Here is a 23,566-nt window from a genome sequence, read left to right on the forward strand (position 1 = left end):
CTTAAGTCAGTACATTTTTGAAGAATAATAATAAAAAAAACAAGGAATAAAATGAAAATAATGAAAATTAATGAAAAAGGATAAAGATAAGGCATGTAACTGGTATCCATTTAAGGATAGCTTTACAGTTTACAAGCGTTAAGTTTCAACCCATTGGTTCATTGGCTTGGGGAAAAAGTGGCTATGGGGAGCTTCGTGTTCTTAATGTTGCATCAATTTTCATGCATTCAGCTGACATCCTCATCAAAGGGTTGCCAACTTGTCTTCATCTTTAATTCAATTTTCATGCATTCAGCTGCCATCCTCATCAAGGGGGTGTCATAGAAATTACATTTTTGGGTTATAAACCCATTAGGGGTTAAGTCCATTAGTGTTTTGTATTAGAAAGTTGATCACGCGGTCTATATTAATTACATTGTTTTGTTGAGAATATACTGCAACACCCGTTAATGAGACACTCGTATATTAGCCAAAATTTTCGTTAACAATATCTTAAGATGTCACTGATCACGTTCCTATCAAGCTAAGTTTGCTGTAGTGTAATATGCTAGAAAAGAGCAAAAGTTCTAACTAAGATGTCACGTACAAGTGTACAAGAGATAAATATAGATGAAACATCGTTTTAAAACATTAGATATCAAGTTTCCAAAACATGAAGATTTAAGTACAATAATTCTTTAAATTCTATCTAGGAACTAATTCTGTTATCGATACATCATTTATAGAAAACTTGGATGAACTACATTCAAAACGGGCTGGCATTTTAGCATCAATGCTGAAAAATGCCGGGTGTGATGGTGCTAGAAGCATGAGAGATGGGCTATTAAACATATTGACAACTGATGACATGGTTGGTCTGTTACCAACATTTTCTTGAACACATAATAATCCAATGTGGATACTTCTAGTGATTTCGCTTATTGAATCTGACTCCGTCTTCAATGTAGAATCTATTATATTCGTTGTTTCATTCTGCCAACTTTTCCACGCCTAAAAGAGATTTTGAGTTTTATTTTTCATAATGTAATTAATAAAATAAGTTTCCAATATCATTTTTATCCAAAATGATACTTCACTTAAATTTCTTTTAGGTCTTGATGAACTATTTTCGTGATTCGTTAAAAGTTTTGTTTTTATTCACAAACACATAAAACTCTCTTTCTTTAGTTGTTAACGCCTCGGTCAAACTTCTTTTAAATTAAGTTTAATGGTTAATAATTAAGTCGGCCTGAAACTGTATTTTGTAGAGTTTATATTAATATTAGTATAGATACTTGTCTTGTTTAGAGATCGTGAATAAACCACTCGTTTTAAAATTAACCCAAAATAATTTGATTAAGTTGATGTATATTGTAGAGTTTATATTAATATTAGTATAGATACTTACAAAGCTAAGAAGGTGTTCAATGCTCTCTCCATCATAAAAGCATTGGTTCTTTAGACCCGTTACCATCTCCAATATCAAAACTCCGAAGCTAAACACATCAGATTTTACTGAGAACTTGCCATGCATAGCATATTCTGGTGCCATATAACCACTACATTATGTAATATATTGAAAGCACAAAATGTAAGAAACATTACAAGAATTCAAGTAAAGTTTCATGTCTAAGCATAATATCAAATAAAGAAAGAATATACTTACTAGGTTCCAACAATTCGATTTGTGCCGCCTTGAGTTACCTTAGGATTAAATGATCTTGCCATCCCAAAATCTGCAATTTTGGGGTTCATTTCTGTATCTAATAATATATTACTAGCTTTCATATCACGGTGAATAATACTTAGACGTGAGTCTTCATTAAGGTATAGAAGGCCCTTTGCAATGCCTTTGATGATTGTGAATCGCTTTTGCCAATTAAGAAGTGTTCGTTTAATTGGATCTACAACACCATTGACAAGTATGTATTAGCTTCTATGCATTTGTATGCGCCAAAGCAAGTATGCATTACTGTATTAATTAGCTTCTATGGTCAAGACAACAGAACATCATTTGCAACCCCAAAGGTGTCACTAACATCAATTTGCTTTTGTGACCCGAACTGCTTGCATGTGATGTAATAATAAGATTTCTATATGTACCAAATGTGGGTGTAAACTAACAAATTTCTAGCTATCTATATTTTGGTATGCAACATGTGTTGAAAAAGATGCTCGCTAGCTGTTAAGAACTTACCAAATATAAATTTATCAAGACTTCTATTTTGCAAAAATTCATAAATGAGAAGTCACTCACTTCCTTCTAAGCTAAACCCAAGTAGTTTGACCAAATTACGATGCTGGAGTTTTGCGACCAACAACACCTCATTCTTGAACTCGATGCCACCTTGCATAGAACAACTAGATAGCCTCTTTACTGCTATTTCGCGTCCGTCGTCAAGCTTACCCTATACACCATATGATCATATATAGCATATGTTACTAAATAATATCAACATTATTTTTTGGTACATTACTAGCAGTTTAGCAATAACTGATCATACCCTGTAAACCACTCCAAATCCACCTTATCCAAGCTTATTGTCTTCTGAGAAGTCATTTGTTGCTATTCTCACGGTACTAAAGTTGTATTTCAAAGACTGAATGTTCCCAGTCTCCATAATTTCAGCTATGAGAGAGAAGGAGAGAGTTAACATAGTTTTAAAAAATTGAATAACTCTATCGATGCAACTTATAATTCATGCGATGGGCCAATCTTACCTTCAATATCTGCAAGCGGAATTTGCTTTTCTTTCTTCCTCTTTATTAATGTAATGATGATACAAATGAAAGCAATTATTATGACACTAGGTATCGTAACAATTATGATTGGTATTGTCATGGCTCGTTTCTTGTTTGAACTTTTACCTGTCAAAAATGGAATTATTGCAAAATATAGCATGTTTTAATGTCAAGAAATGTGCCTTGGGAATCATGATACGAATTGGATTACTATCGTTCAAACATTGAAAATCATAGGACATATGACATATCATATGTAAGTTAATCAAATTTACGTTGTTGACCGTCTAACTTGTTGTACGCCATGCCTAAGTATTGTGTGTTTTGATGTGCATAAAGCTTATTGTTAATCGAGATGATTAGATGAAATAATCGATGGATAGAGAATGTGAAGAAAAACGCCTACGATTAATATGGATAATAGTTATGGAATTTTATAAAACTATAATGATGATTTAAATTATGCTTAAAAATAGGAATACCATTAACTACCTATATAAATTCCAATTAATCGAAAAAACCATGGACAAAAATACCCTTGTGTGTTATACTCGATTCAATGGTTCTAAATTTTTTCTACTCTCTTTCAAAAATTTTATCTTTTTTACTATAACCTTACTTTATATATGGTGTGTTTGTGTGTGTTTATGGGACTAAACAAGAGACTTACACAATAAAATTGTGTTTATATATAGATGAGCTATTTGTAGGATCTTGTTACAATGAGACTGAGGACACAACTTTTCTAAGAGAGACTATTTTCACTAGAACTCATGCTAAAAAAAATAAGTTAAGTGAACTAAAATGCATTTCGTACCTGATGATGATAAATCTGGTGGTGATGAAACTGGCTGTCTGGGGAGGCTGCTATCGTTAAAAAACCGATTAAGACCATAACTATATCTACACATGGGTAAAAAAATTGTCCCTCCAATTTTCCCACTATAGTTAAGTATCGAAGCATAGTAATTGTATGCACTATCCGAGCAATCCCGACACTGCGTCTCTGATAAGTCAGGAGTACACTGCACAAGCCCATAAATCGTTATAAAATCCGGTCCACTCGTGTTCCCAGTGGCAAACTTCAGTAACGAACCACCACCAGCCGTCTCTTCTTTCAGCTTGTTCATCAATGATGTGAGAGCCCCAACGAATCCATCCCTATAGGGCGCGTCTAGTGAGTTAGCCAGAACCACTTGACCAACAATTTGATTAATGTTTCCCAAAATAGACTCAGTGGAGTATTTCAACAAACAGCTTTCATAATATCCCACTGCCGCCTTTTGGTTGGGACAGACTTGTTGCAACTTAGTGATGGAGTCATTTAAACAACTTAGGCACAAATCCGGCTCTATGTCGCCTCGGCAAAGGGCAGCAGAGTTGACCATATTATTCCCTTGACCGATGGAGAGGTTGAAGAAACCCGAGCCCGAATCTGTGGTGGGGAGAGTAGAGAAGGTGGCGTCGAGATTTCTTTTGTACGTACTGTTTTGTGTGTAATTATCGTTGTTTGCACAAAAGTAGCTTATAAAATTGGGTTGAGCTAAGGTGACGGTATTGATCAAATATGTAAAACTAAGAGAGATCCATAAGAAGAGTTTCCCGACACGTATGAACATGGACATGTACATGTTTTGTTGTGCTGGAGGATCACTTGGGAGACACGGTAATGAATTTATAAGCATTTAGGGTGAATGGAATAAACATATGGAAGGTGTTTTAATATGTGTTATTTTTATATATATGAAAGTGTTAAAAATTTACATGATGTTAACATTAAGCTTCAATAGTCAATACGAATATTAAGTCGCCAACTTTTTCAAGATTTGTTGTGTTACTGCCAAATGTATGTAGCTCGTAGATATTCCGTTTACCAGGTCTTGATGCGACATTGCCACAGTTGTTTCTTATTTCTTTATCATTTTTGGTTACTTTTTTCATCCAACCAAATGCGCTAGCTTTTCCAACTACTACCACTCACCATCAGGCATTTGGCCCAATGCATTTGTCGTGTAATAGGTGATCCCTCCCTGAGTATAGTGGTTATTGTTGGACGTAATTTTCATTTTAATAGGTCTGTCATATGTAGGTGACTGAATTGGATCTATTGGGTCTGTGATATTCATTAACATGTAGTGGGTTTATGAGGGTTGCAATTAGGGTTTTATAATATTTGGTAATGTGTTGGATAGCAAGTTCAGTTGGTCTATATAACTGAGTTATGGTTAGACATTATAGGAGGTGAAGTTGATGTAACCGAGTTAAGGCTCATCAAAAGTCAAACCAAGTTAGGGTTTGATAGAATTGTAATCAGTTGTTTTAGTTATATTTTCTGGTAAATATAAGCGAGAGTTAGTCGTTTAATTCGTTTTCGATTATCAATCAAAGACTTGAGTTATAAGCCATTCAAAAAAGAATATATATATATATATCACTCTAAATCAACTTGTCCCGACATTTAATTAACCCTCCTATACATTAATAAGGCTCAATGCATCTTCTCAAATCAGTGCAGCATCAATTTTTTCTCAAACCATCTTTAAATCATGGAAATCGTGGTCTTTCACATCCATAACAATGAGATGAAATACTTGTACACAAGAAGTATACATATTTGTTCCATTAGCAAGCATATGTCATCCATACCCGTGTTGCACACATTCTGCTAGGGTGGGACATTGTTCCCTAACGGTTTCAATTGCCCAATCATCCATGTCGTTCCAATACCTAAACACCCACTATTCCAAGGGTAGTTGCCACCTAGGATGCGGGCGCCCCAATACGGATAGCCTAAGTGCGCGTTATGAAAAATATCTTCAATTCCTAAATTTATTGAGAATTTTTTTAATATCTTGGAAAACATTAAAATTTGAAAATATGTCCAAAAGAGAGATTATGACAAAAACCAAAAGTACACCATAAGAGAGATTCAAGCAAATTTTAATGGATATAGCAGTGGTTTCATTGATGATAGGCGACAACAATGAGTAGTTGTGGATTTCGAATACGAGCAAACGTGGTGGCGGACAGCGGATGTAAGTAAAAGATTATGGTGGATGACATATGTGGGCCGAAAATGGTAGGTGGTGGTAGTGAATGCTGATGTCAGCGAGTGGCGATTGAATAACAACCAATGAGCGTTGTTTGGTTGGAGGTAATGGAATGAAGGGGGAATGGAATGAGAGAATGAATGAAATGGACAAGGGAATGAAATGGATCATTACATTTCTTTGTCTTGTTTGGTTAACCTATGGGAATAAAATGAATTATTACTTTATGTTGTTTGGTATAAAAAAATGACAAAATAGCAAAACTAGTCCTTTATGTTTGCACGTTTTTTTCAGTGGTTGTCCTTTGGCAAACTTAATGACAGAAAACATCCTTTTTGTTTAAAAACTATATCACGTCCTTTTGGCCTAACCCAGTTAACTTTTCTCGTTAAATCTAGTCACTGCGAGGCACATGTGGGTAGTTTTGTACATTTACATATTTATTTAATAATTAAAAATAAAAGAAATAATATTCCATATATTAAAAAATAAATAAATATTCTATATATATATATATATATCTCTTTCTCTTAAACTCTCTCTCTTTCACACTTCTTTCTCTGACCACCACCAGGTCCACCGCCACCACACGTCCGATGACCACCCACACCACCTCAAAATCCATAAATCTAAAGGTTTTGGATGAAGATGGTTCGGTTTAAAGATCTGGTTCAAGAACAAAATTATAGTTTTTTCGGTTTATAGATCCGAATCAAGTGGGTAAACTTCCAAGTAAGAGATATCATATAATGAAAGCTTGATTTCAAATTACAAAGGCTCTAACATTCAATCTCCATCTCTATTCTTTATCTACTCTTTCTGCAACCTCTATAACCATGGTTGGATTGATGAAATTGCCGCCGAAAAAACACACAATTATTATCGTGTTTACTCGTTTCAGATCTGCGATTAAATAAGAAGGATGTTTACAGATCTGAGATGGAGTAGGTCGGTGGTAGCATCAATGGGCGAATTGTAGGGCGCGGAAATTGGGGCTGAAATGAGCTTATTAGGATTTCTGATTAGTTGTAAAAGAAAGTGATGAAAGAGTAGACGATGCGACGGAATAGGGATAATTGAGTCTGAAAAGAGGTCGATGGAGGTTGAGGGGTGAGAGTTTGGTTACTTTCACCAGTGGGGGTGCACTGCTGCAATGATGTTTGGGTATTTTGTATATATATTAGTGTGTTGATTATGTAGTTTTGTTTAGTATATTGTTAGAATTTCCGTACTTCACGCGTGCTTTTGTATTTCAGGTCATTGATCGTTAAAAATGCTAAATTGGAGACTTGCACGAGCATGGAATGATATCTCGGGAAGACCGGAGCATAAATTGAAGTCTTAGGAAGTGTAAGAAGGATTCGGGAAGAGTTTGGATGAGAAACCTAAAGCCGATGCTAAAAAACTGAACAAGATGGGCTCACAAAAAGCAACCAGGAAGTAAAACGAGCATATCCTGGACTAGAAAATGAGTTACGGGACCCATAATATATTAATTTTGGGTTTCTCGATTCCAAATATGAAGTTATCTTGGACCATCGCATAGCATGATGGTCTAGGAAGGGCGACCATGTTTTGACGACGGGAAAGTTAGGGTTTTTGATTAAAACATGTTTTGATGACCCTAATCGATACCATTCACTTTCCAGACGATTTTCAGAGCAGCAAAAAGGAGAACCATCACTTCCAATCATCTCAAGGCCTCATATATGTTTCATAACATCATAACCGAAGCCCGAGAGATGCCGAGACGCGACTAGATCCTTCGAGTCATGCCCGGGATGTAGAGTATTGTATTTAACAGTTTTTCTTATGTATTAAGAATGAATTATTTGTAACTATTTTTGATTAATCTATGAGTATTGATGGCTAGTATTATTGTGCACTCATTCAGTTTAGGTTTATTTCGATCATAACGATTATTGTGCCAGTTGCTATGATAATTGCTTATAGGATTGTTTTGACTAGTTGAATATGATGAAGCAACCGTTTGCCCTTAGTTGAGTCACACTGGCAGGGACCGTTTGATAACCAGTGCTGTGTGTTAGCGAGCGTGGATGCCTACGGTTTTTCTAGTTAGTCAATCTGTGTTGATCATTGATTGTTAATCTGTTAAGTTGCATGAGATAGCTGTTTGTTTACTTGCTTGAATCCCCGGGTGTGACTTGTCTTTGTTAATTGCTTGAAAGTTGTTTACTTGTTTGATCAATATTAAAAGTAAATCGTTTGCTAGTGTGATCAGCACTTTAATTGAACTACTTCATAATGTTAGGAATTGATTTCACTTCACACTGACCACATACTCCTCGTGTTCGACACCCTACTTACCCTAGCTTGCTTAGGTGATTAGGAACACTGATTTAATAGTTTTTGACTAGATAGCGACAGTCTAGCATCACGCAACAGTCAAGCGGTAGTGGTGGAACCTTATGCTTGTCTTTGACATAGCCTTCTTGTTTTTTGATGAATTGAATTTGACGGTTTGAGGTAAGTGTGGAGACCATCATCGGGTAGGTGAGAATGGGTGGTAGTGGTAGAGAGAAGTTGGGGGGGGGGGGGGGGTAGAGAGAGGATGGGTTTATATATATATATATATGTTTTCATTTTATTATTAAATAAATATGTAAATGTAAAAACTACCTTCATGTGCCTTGCACATGATCGGATTTAAAGAAAAAAGTTAACTGGGTTAGACCAAAAGGGCATAAGGTGATATAACTTTAAAACAAATAGAATGCTTTATGTCATTAAGTTTGCCAAAGGGCAATCATTGAAAAAATGTGCAAGCATAAAGGACTAGTTTTGCTATTTTGTCAAAAAAGAAATAGTAAAAATGAAATTGAAATAATAAAAACACTCCTATCTCAAAATACTTTTTACAAAAAAAAAAAAAAAAACCCCTATAATGGTGACGGTGGTAGCGCCGGTGATGAAAATGGTGGTGGCAGTGGCGATGGTGGTGGTGGCGGCAGGGGTGGTGGTGGTCAACCGATGGTAGCATTGGTACGGTGGTGGTGGTCAGGAAACGACAGTGGTGGTGGCGGTGAGGGTCAGGCTATGGCGGGTAACAATGGTTTCCGTGGTTACGACAATGTTGTTGGCAGCGGCGATAGCGGTGGTAACGCTGATGGTGGTAGCGGCGGCGGCGGGGGAGGTGGTGGTGGTGGTGGTGCCTATGGTAGTTGTGGTGGTAGTTGTTAGGTGGTGGTGGTGTTGAGAAAATAGGGCGAAGGAGGAATGAAATGAAAAAAAAAAAGAAGGGGGTGGGAATGAATGGTTTTGATAGCATTGGATTCCATATGTAATGGATGATTCCATTACATTGAGCAACCAAACACCAATTTTTTCATTTCCACGCAATGAATCATTCCATTCCTCGTCATTCTTGCATACAAAACGCTACCTTAGTGTCAATAGTGATGAGGACCAGTATGCCACGATTTTATAAAATAATAAAAAGAAAAGAAAAATTAAAACGTTGATATAATTCGTATAAATACTTTTCGAGTTTATATAGAAAACTTTGAAAAATAATATTATAACATTTTTCAAGTTGTAGTTATAAAACAATTTACCGAGTTTTCTATTTTTATAAAAGTACTAGTGTTTACACCCGTGTGTTGCGGCGGGGTGTAAATCACTTGAAAATATGAAGTCACCACCACCACCATCGTCTTCTGTCATCATCCTTTCTCTTACGGCCAATAACTTTTGTGAACCATTAAAAAAACCCTCTTGTTGGGTCTTTAGATTCTCATTGAACTATAAGTGGGGATCGATACAATCGCACCTAAAGTAAGTCTTTCAACACATTTTCATTCTTAACGACACTACTTAGGCATTTAACAAATCCCTTGATTTAAAGATGTAACTGCATTAGTATACTTTATGTTATATTGTATTGGCATTAATCTTCCAATTTAGCTTTACAACAACATTATTAACTTTGCTTTAAAACATGAGGTTGCATGCATTGAAAATATAGTTTGATGGCTTTCAAGTTTCAACCAATTGGCTCATTGGACCCGCTTGAAAGGGAAAATGTGACATTCGTCAATTTCGGGTCTTGTTTGTATTCGTTTTTGTATTTGTTTATTATGTAAACCGACCCGATTTGTAAACCGAAGCTTATGTTATAATCAAAATGATGGATTTATGTTACAATATTGTTTCACACTTGTTGGGTCTTGAAAACATCCTATCTTTATTTTTATTTTTATTTTTATTTATTTATTTATTTTTGTTGTTTTGTGTTTTTGTCTTGATCCATTTTGCATGAAAACTCTTGTGTCTCACACCCATATTTGACCACCAACATTACCCTATATATACACCACCTTTTGTCTTCATTTTCCCATGCTACAACTCCAAAAGAAAAAAAAAACTCTCTCAAACATCAAAGATTCAAGGTTATCTTCTTAAGTGTTCTTGAAGGTTTTTAGTCTTTCATCTTAATTAGTTTATGTAGCCTTATTAATACTTTTTTATGGTTGTGCAACATATATAAAATATACACCCCTTGTTTACCTTTGGTAGTTACTTCTCCGATTCCGGTCGGTGAGGTTTCGGACCTCATAAGGCAAGGCTTCATGAAGGACTTCGTATCCTTGATATATATACATCTATATAACTTGTTCATACATATTAATCTTGCTTATTTTAGTTTGTTGGTCATGTTTACAAGTTCCATGGTTATGGGTTTTTAAGAGTTTATGCTTCGGTTTAACCGTAAATAGCTCTAAACCGTAAACCGAACTTTGTTACTAGTTTTGTTAAATAATTGTTTAAACATGCTTATTGTTAGATCTAAGTTTCTAAAATCATTTTTACAAATTCTATGGTTATGGGTTTGTAGAATCCTACCTCAGTCTTAACCCGAAACACGATCCGAACCGAAAACCGAACTTTTGTTTAAAGACATTATTGTTAACTTTTGGTATTTTTTTTATTTGTACATTATTATACAAGTTCTTTAGTGTTTGGACATGTGGAAACCATCTATGAACTTGTTGTGAGATGGAAACCGAACCAAACCGATTCTTGCTCGCTTAAGACACACAAGTGTGTTTTTTTTAGCCATCAAGACTTGTATATTTCTTTAAAAATAGTTACAAATTGATTTTTAAATATTTTCTTAAGTACTTGGAAATGTTGGATCCAACTTAGGGATGGCAAAAATCCCCGAATCCGACGGGGAAACCTGAAAACCGGCTTATTTCGGGTCGGGTCGGGTTTTGTTTTTTCGGTTTCGGGTCGGGTTTCGGAGATTGTTTCGGGGATTGTTTCGGGTTCGGGTTCGGGTTCGGGTTTGGGTTCAGGTACCCCCGCCCCGACCCGCCCCGATATAATATATAAATATAAATATAAATAATATATATATATATATATATATATTAAAAACCTACATCCAGACATCCAGACTCCGCCAGTCCGCCCCCGATTCATATCTGCTTCGCCGCCCCTGCTGCTGTTACTCCAGACTCCGGCAATCCAGACTCCGGCAATCCAGCCCCTGCTGCTGTTACTCTTCCGCCACCATCACCATCCACTCAATCGCCGTCTGCACCACCGGACCACCCTCCTCCTCCTCCTCCTCGTTTTGATCCCAGCCGAAGTATGTAATCTCACTCTTTAATCACACACACACACCATTCTTTTCTTCCCCACTATTACTACTCATGGCCTTTTTTCTTTTTCCATTAAATTAACTATTCCTCTATGTTTTCTCCTTTTTTAGGGTTTTTCATTTGAAATTGACCTAATTTTGTTGTTGTTGTTGTATATCGTATGATACACCGTTCTCTATGCGATTGATGATTGGCATGATAATTGATTTGGGGAATCTAATTTGTTTTAGGGGTTTCCTCTTTCCATGATAATTGATGAGTGATTTGTTAATCAGTCTTTGGACTGTGATTATGATTGTTCTGTTTATTAATGTTTGGACTCTGAGTGTTTGAGTTATTGTACCGTGAAGTTGTCCTTGGTGTAAAATATGAATCAAACTCCATAAGAACAATAGTTTGTTGCGTAAACCATCATAAAGACCCTCGGGATTTAAGAAACAGTTGTATTATACAAACCATAGACTTCATAAGCATATTACTAAGGTTTTGGTCAAAATTACCCAGAATGGTCAATTTGAAAAATAGAATGGCTTCAGTTTGAACAGGAGTTGGGCTATGAAAATTCGTTTGTAGTGGGTTGATGTAATTGATATTACACAATGATTTAATTGGTTTATTTCAAACTTCTTCTTTGTAGGTTTTTACAACTATATGGCATCACAAGGTGATAAATTTGCTTCAGACACTTGTACTCCTACTCCCGTTGCTTCAAACACTCCTACTTATTCTACTCCTCAAGGAAGCAGTGAAGGGGTACATGATTCTAATGAACCACCACCAACTAACTTTACTACCCACGATGAGTCTAACCTTGATGATACTTTTGATGATTTGGTTTGATTTGGTATTTAGATTTGGTCGCAAGTTTGTAGTTTGTGTATTTGGCATGATTTTTCGGCCATGTAGACTTGGTTTTATTTCCTTTGTAACACATTGTTTCAGCTTTCATGTGTGTGATGCAGAAGTTTATTTCGATAAATGTTCAGTTATGTGATGAACCAACTTCGGGTCGGGTCGGATCGGTTTCGGGTTTTCGGGTTCGGGGACGGGGCGGGTCGGGGGGTACAAAAAACCAAACGGGGAATCCCCGAATTAAACCCGACGGGTAATGGGGCGGGTACGGGGATGGTTTTTGGTTTCGGGTTCGGGTTCGGGTTAAGCAAAACCCGCCCCAAACCCGCCCCGTTGCCATTCCTATCCAACTTGATCTCATAACAAAGTTTGGACCGACAAAACCGAACACTCGCTTAACGTGCGTTGTTAGTTCTAAAACAATGGAACTACATACTTGGTTAAGTCTTATTAAATTTTATTGAGTTATCTCATAACATTCAATATTTTGGAAAATTGACTTTGGGTTTGACCAATTATCAAGACCCGAACCGACAACCCGAACACTCGATAAAAAAAACCCGTTTTAGTATCTTTATTCCAAAGGGATTTGCATTCTTGCATTTTATCCACCTTATTACTTAACATAGGTTGAGTAAATATTAAGGTTAGATACTTTAACCCGGTTTCGAGCAAACTTACATTTTTAAAGGGTTATTATTATAAATTCTTAAATAGTTACATTTTAAAACCTTGAACTTTAATTATTTACGTTTCTCAACATTTATTTTGTTTAAAGACCTTCAAGATAACCTTTCTAAATTCAAGACTTCTTTTCTTTTTAGGCATTGTGTGTTAAACTCGTCGTTCCGACAAATCTCCAAATTATCACCTTTCAAGTTTACTAGTTGAAGGTAAGTACTTCATACCCCATTTTTCATCTTTTATTTTGGGGGTGTCATTTCATACTTATTCAACAAAATGCTTTATATTTGAATCTTAAACCACAAACGTAGTTGTATACTTTACCTAAATAATTGCTCGATTTGGTGTTCTATGCTTATATGCCTATGTGTTTATCGCTTTTGGTTGGTGGAACTATAAAATCCTAGACTATTTGGCATCCCCTTATAGCAAGGTGTCGTTAACGTTATAATTTTGGTTGGTGGAATTTTTTTATTTATATTTTGCGTTATAATTTTATTATTATTCTTTTTGAATTTTTTAGTTGTTTTCTATTAAAATCAAAAACCCCTCAAAAAATATTCAAAAATAATAATAAAAAATTTATAACTCAAAATATAAATCAAAAATAAAAAAAAGTAAAAAAAATTAAATGTTTTATTCGTTGTCCTCGTTAAAAAAAACTCGAGAAAAGATTCCAATGAATTTACTTGAAATCATTCACATTTTGAAAGGATTTGAAATCCTTTTATTTAAAAGAATTTAAAGGAATTGAATTACAATTCCAATTCATTGACGAACACACCAAAATTGAGTTAAGATTCCAATTCCAATTAAATGAACATGCCATGTCATAGGATTTTAATTCAAAATCCTTTGAATTCCCACAAATTCTGTGAAACGAACGCGCCCTTATGTTTCATAAATTTTATGAATATTCTGACATCCTCATCAAGAGGAGTGTCATAGAAATTTTGACATCCAATTTCAATTCATTGAATGTTGTGAAACGAACACGCCTTTAATGTTGCCATCATTAATTCCGTGAGTTTCACAATAGTTTGAATGTTTGATTTCCCACTGTTCAAGCCAAGGGAGTGAGAAATTGTATTTTAGGGTTACAATCCCGTTAGGGGTTAAGCCCACTAGTGTTTTGTGTTTTGTGTTTTGTATCAGAGTTTTGCACATTTGCTCATGTGTCTACATTAATTACATTGTTCCATTGAGGATGTACGGAAATATAGAAATCCGCAACACCCTTGAATGAGACACGTGCAGGGGCTGATCTACATGTTAGTTATGGTGTCACGGGAACCCATCGAGTTTCGAAATTTACATAAAATAAATATATAAGTTTTGATAGTGAACCCGTATAAGTTTTAAGAGTGAATCCATTAACAATCTAAATCCTAGCTCAGATGGTAAGCATCCCTCCTTTTAGTTGAACAACCCGGATTTGATTCTGATTAGCAGATTTAGTTTTATTTCTTTTATGGCATTTGTTTTATTCTTTTTTTTTTACCACTTAACACTTGTATAACAAGTTAGGGTTTTTATTTCTACCCCACATCGCCAACAACAAGAACAACTCCCGCCTCCCTGACGCCAACCCTAACAGCAGCCACCATCGAACTCTGTCTCCCGCACCGTTTTCCACCTCTGCCTCTGCTGGCTGCCGAGACCCTCTCCACCATTGTCTTCAGAGTTCACTAGTTTAGTCCTTCACAGCTTCACTTCAATCTTCAGGGTAAGATAACTAATCATTTTCGCTTATTTATTGAAATTAGAATTACAAAGATTGGTTATGTTGAAATTTTTTTAATTGAATTAGATAATTAGTGATGTTTAAATTTGATTTGTAGGCATTATGAATATTAAAAGATATTTATCAAGTGAACCATCAAACATTCAATCATCATCTTCAACTAGTAAACAACCCTCAAGAATAGATTTGGATATTGGATCCTTCGGAAAGGAAACCAATTTCATCTTATCGTTAGTTTTACCGGTTGCAACAGCGAGTGTTGAAAGAAGTTTTTCTTCAATGAAGCATTTGAAGACGGAATTGCGTAATAGGATGGGTAATAGATTCTTGAACGATGCTTGCATCTCTTACATTGAAAGAGAGTTCCTTCAACAAGTTTCGATTGAAGATGTAATGCAACGTTTCCAAAAGATGAAAACTCATAGAGAACAACTATAAGTAAGTTTTTTTTATTTTAAAAAGACAATCGTATCTTTATTATGTATGTTATCCTTTCTATGACGATGCTTGTTTTTTGTTAATTTATCGTATTTATGTTATCTAATGAATCTTACCCGACCCGAACCGTTGAATGGACCCAAAATTTTTTATGACCGGTCATATAAAATTAAAACATTTAAAAACAGTGAACCCATTAGAAAAAAATCCTAGATCCGCCACTGGACACGTGTATTGTTGGCCCTATTAATTAGGTCAAAAATTCTCGTTATGTAATGTCTTAAGATTGTTACTGGTTAAGATTCTATGACTTCTATCAAGCCAAGCTCTTTGTAGTGTCATATGCTAGAAAAGAGCAAATTGGGTTGGCAGCTGGGCAGTCATTTAAAACACAATCAAACCAGTTAATAAAAAAAGTATACTATGCGGTTTTTATATTTTTTTAAATAGTTGAAGTTAGTAGCGAGGCTCATCATTCTCGTTATTGGTGCATATAACTTAAAAGTGTGTTATAGACATAAGATACAAATTAATTAAACAACTCGTATTCATGTTTGATACGTGTGTCGCATGCTTCATCTCTAACACGTTTAACACAATAAGACATGTTGTGCTAGCTGCAAAAGATATAATTAGGATGTCACATACAGGTGTACAAGAAATAAATATAGGGAGGAAACATCGTACATTAGATATCAAGTTTCCAAAACATGAAGATATCAGGTACAATATTTCTTTAAATTTTACCTAGGAACTAAATATGATATCGATACATCATTTATAGTAAAATGGGATGAACTGCATTTATAACGGATTGGCATTTTTGTATCAATGCAATAAAATGCAGGGTATGTTGGTGCCGGAAGCAAGAGAGAGGGGCTATTAAACATATGAACAACTGATGACATGGTTGGCCTGCTACAAACATTTTCTTGAACACATAATAATCCAATGTGGATACTTATGATTTCGCATAATGAATCTGTTTCTGTCTTCAATGTAGAATCTATTATATTCGTCGTCGTTTCATTCTGCCAACTTTTCCATGCCTAAAAGAGATTTTTAGTTTTATTTTTCATAATCTAATAAACAAATTAAGTTTCCAATATTATATCCAAAATACACTTTCACTTAAATTTTTTTGGTTCTTGAATTATTTTCGTGATTTCATTAAAAGTTTTATTTTTATTCACAAACACATTAAACTCTTCTTCTTTTTTAGTCTATAAGTGCTTAATCAAACTTCTTATGAATTAAGTTTATCGGTTAATTAATTAAGTCCTTACAATGTATATGTAGTTATGTACCACGCATTTTAAACAATCGATACATGCCTAATCAATCACTAAAATAAACCATATCTTTAGTGGAAGTGTATAATGTTATTCTGAAATGTAACCCAAAATAATTTGATTAATTCAGTGTATATTGTAGAGTTTATATAATAGTATATAGAGATACTTACGTCGTTCAAAAAAAGTATATAGATACTTACAAAACTAAGAAAGTGTTCAATGCTCTCTCCATCATAAAGACATTGGTTCTTTTGTGACATTTGAGCCAAAACAAGGTACACCTCAGTACGTATTTACTAATTAAGCAAATAAACGTCTTTTGCATAACAAACGAACGATTAACCGAACGGGTCGGGTTATGACCCAGATATATCGGGGGGCCATCTATAAGTGATATACGTTTAATACAAGCTAAAACATTAGAAATATGGCCTTAGTTTGATAGCAAACAAGTTAAACGAAAACATGCTCGTTTAACCACCCACTATAGATTTAAACGCGAAAGATAGTTACAAACCAAGCATTGTATCATCCGATAAGCCGAAAAAAACTTACCAAACACTTATTTGAAATGTTTTAAGTGATCCGTGAAAATATTTTTGATTTTTACAAACATATAGTATGTTTTTATAATTTTACACAAAATTAGCCGAAAAACACTCGTTTTCGCGTTGTTTAACGCACCCGATAAGTTTTTCGCGCCAAAAACCGAACCCGAATTAAATTTGGACCGGGCTTTTCGTATTTTGGCTTGAGAAATCAAAAACTTGGGCCAAAATGGGCCCAAGGTGGGCCCATGATGGTCCGATCGCAAACAGCAGCCCCCCCCCCCCCCTTTTATTCTTTCACATTTAAACTAGATACAAGATATTTTCAACATTTTTTCTTGAAAATTCTGGATATAAACTCTGTTTCAGCCAAAAACCTTCAAACCCTAAGGTAAGGGGCTTAAATAAGTAGCTTTTATGCTTGTTTAAACTTGTTTAATACGATAAAAACATGTCTTGGTTACTAAAAATCATTCCTAACCGTGTAAAAATCCTAAAAACGGTCCATAAACATGTTTTGATCATACACATGGTAAGGAACCTGTTTTGATAGTTTTTTTTGGCCATAAACACGGATTAAAGGGTTGAAACGACGTTTTTACGGTTCAAAAGTTCGTTTTTGTACACTAGCCGAAACCCTAACTTATGGGCTGTTATGTTGATGAAATATTGCTTGGTTTGTGATATAGGACTTGTACCTAGCTTGATTAGAAGAACAAGAACCTGAAAACTTGATTAAAAGGTCGGAAACGAGCCAAACCCGCTAAGGTAATGCCGAAACACTCGCTTACGGGCTATTTAGGTTAAGGTTGTGATGTGCATATTGTTAGAACTTGAAATTTTTCAGGGACATCAGGGACCATTCAATAAGTCTCTGTTCAAATTTGGTAATTTTTCGACCATTCGAGAATATTTGGCGAATTTATTACCGAATTGGGACGTTTATTTGGGAAAAATAGCTAAAAAACTTCAAAAATTATGAAAATTTTCTGGGAACTCAGATTTGATGTATTTTGATTACATATGAATTTTGGGAACATTTGGAGAAGTTTAAAGGTGTTTTTTTTTATTTGCGTTCGTGTGAATTTTTACAGCCGAATTTGGGCCGAAAAGAATATTGCACGAGCTTTTTACATTCTGGAATTGATATAGGTTGTTTTGGGACATGATTTGAGTATTCAGGAATTTTTGTGGAATTTTTGGAAATTGTTTGGGGTAAACGGACGATTTTCAGGCGAAATATAGCTGAAAAATGAATTTTTATAAATTAATAAATCAGTAAATAAATTCCAGAAATATTTTTATAAAAATCTACATATTTTAATTGATAAGTGGTTAAATTTTCATAATTTAATTATTAACGGTTAATTAATTATGCTAATCTGAATATTAAACAAATTCAGTTTTTATAAAAACCGGCAAGTTCGCGACTAGTGAATCTGCGGGAATATCAAAACACCAAGAGTGATCAAAAATCATATTTTGGGCTAATTAAGTAAAAATGAACTTTTCTATGAGAAACCTGGACAATCCGGGTGGATTGTGCGCGTTTCTTCTCAAATCAAACTGTATAAACGGAAACGGGCCCCGTGGCTAATCCGGGACCCCAGTATGTGATCTTTCTTTATAACTTAATCATTTTATTAACCAATACATTTACCCAAGCTTATTTTCCCATAACTGTTTTCTGAACGCGTAAACGAACAACTTGGCCCAGCTGGGAAAACGAGAATCTGAGCCAAGTTCAGTTTTAAGTATTAGACATTTAACAACATCACAACCTAAGCCTATTGCCACTTTCTGGGCGTTCCAGCTACACCCAGATTAGTTATACAGCCCAGTTTAGTATTGAGATTATAATAATGTTAAAATATTAATATTATTATAATATTGATTATAGGAACTACTGATAGCGGACTGAACAAACCGCGAGTTGATACAGTACTGAATATCTACTAAACCGTGAGTTTCATGGCCCCACTTTTAAACTGTTTTACGAGCTTTTGGGGTGAAAAGCATGTTTGATTACATATACATACCTGAAACATGTACTGATGTGAATTATCTAAGTGCTAACACACGAAAGTCCCCCACGATCACAGTGATTAACTTCGAGCCGGTGGCTTGTGAATAGTACTATTGGTTTGACAAACCCAGGCGGGACCAGCACGGTTGCTGAGACATTATCCCGTTTGCACATGTCCATATTTTTACAAACCAGCTATGTAGTGTTAGACATAGCTACCGGGGCATGTTGTGGGCGGAAAGGGGCCACAGTGGTTGATTGAGCGTCGGAAATGGAGGCACGCAGCACAAACAGTCCAGGCTTCACTGTAGCTTAGCATAATTACATCACATACATCATTTACATACATACATACTTATTTCATGATTACAAGTGTTAGCTTGTGAATACTCATTACTGTTTTCTTGAAACTCGTGAAACTCACCAACTCTAGTAGTTGACCCGTTTTAAACTGCTTTTCAGGTGTACCTAAATCGGAGTAATTTGGTGATCTGTTACTTGCCTGAAGTGTGTGGTCGATGCTATGTGAATAGAAGCAAGGGTGTTAGTAGTAAGAACGTTTAGTTAACGAATTAGTTTTGTTTGTACCACCTAGACTGTAAAACAATGATAGAACAAAGAAATGTAATATATTGTAAATTAGTTTGTAATGTTTCTTTATAAACAATGTGTTGATTCCAGAGGTGTCTGTTACATTCCCGTTTTACGCTTCCGCATTGTGCTAGTCGGGGTGTGACATCTTTAGACCTGTTACTATCTCTAATATTAGCACACCGAAACTAAACACATCAGATTTTATTGAAAACTTGCCATGCATGGCATATTCTGGTGCCATATAACCACTACATAATAAAATATATTGAAAGAACAAAATGTAAGAAGCATACACTAGATGAGGAATACATGAATTCAAGTAAAGTCAATAAAGGAAGAACATACTTACTACGTTCCAACAATTCGATTTGTGCCGCCTTGAGTTACCTTAGGATTAAACGATCTTGCCATCCCAAAATCTGCAATTTTGCGGTTCATTTCTATATCTAGTAATATATTACTAGCTTTCATATCACGATGAATTATATTTAGGCGTGAGTTATATAAGTCCTTTTGCAATGCCTTTTATTATCGTGAGTCGCTTTTGCCAATTAAGAAGTGTGCGTTTAATTGGATGTACAACCACCATTGATAAGTGTGTATTAACTTCAACAGTCATACAGCAAAAATATCAATTGATGTAAAACTTCAATTTGCTTTTGTGACGTAATAATTAGATTTATATATGCACCAAATGTAAACTAACAAATCTTGCATCTATATCCAACTCATATATTTATTTTGGGATTACATATCTCCCGTTACTAAGCATATCAATTACATATTTCCACAAACTAAAAGTCAATTACATATGTCAAATTACCAAATTATCCTATCTCCTACAACTAATAAATTGAAGTAATAAAAAGATAAAAAAAAAACAAAGTTATAATCAATTACAGCTCATCTTCCTCAAGTCTAGCCTAAATCCGTCATTCTCCGGCGTATATTTCCGGCCATTTCATTACCGCCGGGAATGACCACCACCACTTTTTCCTTCTTTATCCGGCGAATTCATCTCCTCCGTCTCCCTCCACCTAACCCCATCAGCGACACCAATTCGTAGATTTATATAGTTGCTTGAATTTTTAGCTTACTAGCTGTTTGGGTAAGGCTTTGATTCAGATCTGAAAAACGTGACTGCGGTGGTGTTCGTCGGAGACGCGATAGAACAACCTGTAAAACAGTGGATTGAGTGTGGTGGTGATGGTTCAGATAGTGAAAGAGAGCGACAGACCGGAATTTGCCACCGGAAGTTGTGGGTCTTGCCGGAGATGACACAAGGGTGAGGGGTGGGGTTGTAGAAGACCATTTGAGAAAGAAGAAAAAGATGACAGAAGAAAGATCCATAGTTTGATGGTTTCTTGACTTTGTGTTCATATTTTAATAGTTATTGTTTTTTAAAATAAAGGGTAAACTTTTACTAAAATGGGTGTGTGTATATATATATATAATATATATATATATATATATATATATGTTTAAGAAAATGGAAATATGTAATTAAATTTTTGAGGTCGAGGAAATATGTAATTAAAGATCTTAGAAAGAAGAGACATGTAAATGCCTCTTAAAAAAAAGGCTCAATCTTTAGAACGTACCAAATATAAATTTATCAAGACTTTTATTTGGTAAGAACTCATAAATGAGAAGTCGCTCACTTCCTTCTAAGCTAAAACCAAGTAGTCTGACCAATTATGATGTTGAAGTTTTGCGACCAACAACACCTCATTCTTGAACTCTATGCTACCTTGCATTGAACAACTAGATAGCCTCTTTACTGTTATTTCGTGTCCGTCACTAAGCTTACCCTATACACCATATGATCATATATAGCATTTATCAAATAATATCAATAGTATCTTTTGGTACATAACTAGCAATATAGTTTTGTTTATACCTTGTAAACCACTCCAAATCCACCTTGTCCGAGCTTATTGTCTTCAGAGAAGTCATTTGTTGCAACTCTCACGGTACTAAAGTTGTATTTCAAAGACTCAATATTCCCGGTCTTCATAATTTTAGCTACCGGAGAGAGGGGGAGAGTTAGTATAATTTTAAAAAATTGGATAACTCTATTGACGCAACTCATAATTCATGCCATGGGTCTATCGATCTTACTTTCAATATCTGCAAGCGGAGTTTGCCTTTTCTTCTTTCTCCTTGCTAATTTTATGAATATACAAACGAAAGCAATTAATATGGCACTAAGTATCGCAACAATGACTGGTATGGTCATGCTTCGTTTCTTTTTTGAACTTTTACCTACAAAAAGAAAAGGAAAAAGTACTACAAAATATAGTCGTGTTTTAATGTCAAAAGATGGCTTAGAAATTCTGAGAGGAATTTGAATACATTTTAGATAAAATTACAGAATTTTTCATTTACATTTGTGACTACTTTCATGTTTCATTCTTAACGTTTAAAAATCACAATACATATTCTTTACACCCAAATTTTATCAGCTGACGCTGTCCCATTGGTCCACCTCGAATTTTTATAGTTTTCTTGTTTTTGTTTTCCTTTTAGTTCGATTACCGTAACGAACGTAACCGAAACCGACCGAATTCACGTTGAGTTACCGCCTCAACGCTTGGCTTTTACCATTGTCATGCTTTATCAACCAAATAAGTGTTACTCTTCTTATATGTTAATTAGACGAAGTCTTTTTGGGTTTTAATGCTCTGGTTTGACCACCGTTATTTATACCATAACAAACGTAGCCGATACTGACTGAATTCACTCCGACTCACTGTCGTAACATTCAGGTTTTACGGTGATGGTATTTTAGAGAACTTGATTGAGAACAAGTTATAAGCAAACAAAGAGTGGATCGAATTATCAAATGGTTTTATTGATAGATTGCATAAATTACAAGGAAAACAAGCAGACCTTATATAGGCTATAATGCAACGTAAACACACAAGAAAATATGAACCAACTATGAAACAAACTCTCAATAAAAAAAAGACTAAAGAACAGGTCATTGAGAAAACTCAAAGAACGGTTATTGTTCAAACTTAAAATATCTTGAATCATGCAACCATCTGGATACTTGAACCGGATCCGACACAGAGTTTGGATTACTTTTTAATACCCCCCGATAATTCAAACTCCTTTAAACCAATCAGCTTTCTGAAGTGCTCGAGCTTCTCCCTGGAAAGAGGCTTGGTGAGAATGTCTGCAAGTTGAGCTTGAGTGCCACAAAACTCCAACTTTATTAATTCTTGATTAGTCATCTCACGAACAAAATGATATTTTAGTTCAATATATTTCGACCGAATGCGCATAATAGGATTCTTCAATAAGCAGATAGTAGATTTGTTGTCACAGTAAATGATTGTAGCATTCTTTTGGCTGCACTTTAGATCATCTAGGATTCTTCTAAGCCAGATTGCTTGACAGGTTGCAGCAGTGAAAGCAATATACTCAGCCTCGGCACTTGATAAGGCAACCGTGTTTTGTTTCTTGGTGCTCCATGTGATCGCCGCACTGCCTAGGGTAAACACACTTGCTGAGATGCTCTTCTTATTATCAATACATTCAGCCCAATCACTGTTTGTGTAGCCCGTTAACACAACCTCTTGATCATTATTTGCATTCTCAAACCATAGCCCAAACCTGAGTGTACCTGCTACATATCTCATGATTCTTTTAACAGCCCCAAAATGAAGCTTAGATGGATGTTGCATATATCAAGAGACTTGACTTACTGAATAAGTAAGATCAGGTCTAGTATGAGTAAGATTTATGAGACTACCAACTAAGCTTCGATAGGTTTCTTCATCTGCTCTTTCTGCATTATCATCCACCTGCAGCTTTTCATTTGAGTTCATGGGGGTACTTTCTACCTTGCAACCATCCATTCCAAACCTAGCTAGCAGCTCTTTTGCATATTTTTCTTGGGACAAGAATATTCTTGACTTGGATTGGTGTATTTCTAGCCCCAAGAAATAAGATAATAGGCCCAAATCTGTCATCTCAAAA

At 35.2% G+C, this 23,566-nt stretch overlaps 1 pseudogene; it reads right to left on the reverse strand.

Moving 5' to 3' along the window:
* Positions 1-684: 684 nt before the first annotated feature.
* Positions 685-21,596, reverse strand: LOC143547492 (cysteine-rich receptor-like protein kinase 7; annotated as a pseudogene).
* Positions 21,597-23,566: the final 1,970 nt, after the last annotated feature.

This window comes from Bidens hawaiensis, unplaced genomic scaffold (assembly GCF_021521415.1).
Source record: "Bidens hawaiensis isolate Kalapana, Puna unplaced genomic scaffold, B.hawaiensis_p1.1 tig00014722_1, whole genome shotgun sequence".
Taxonomy (NCBI): domain Eukaryota; kingdom Viridiplantae; phylum Streptophyta; class Magnoliopsida; order Asterales; family Asteraceae; genus Bidens; species Bidens hawaiensis.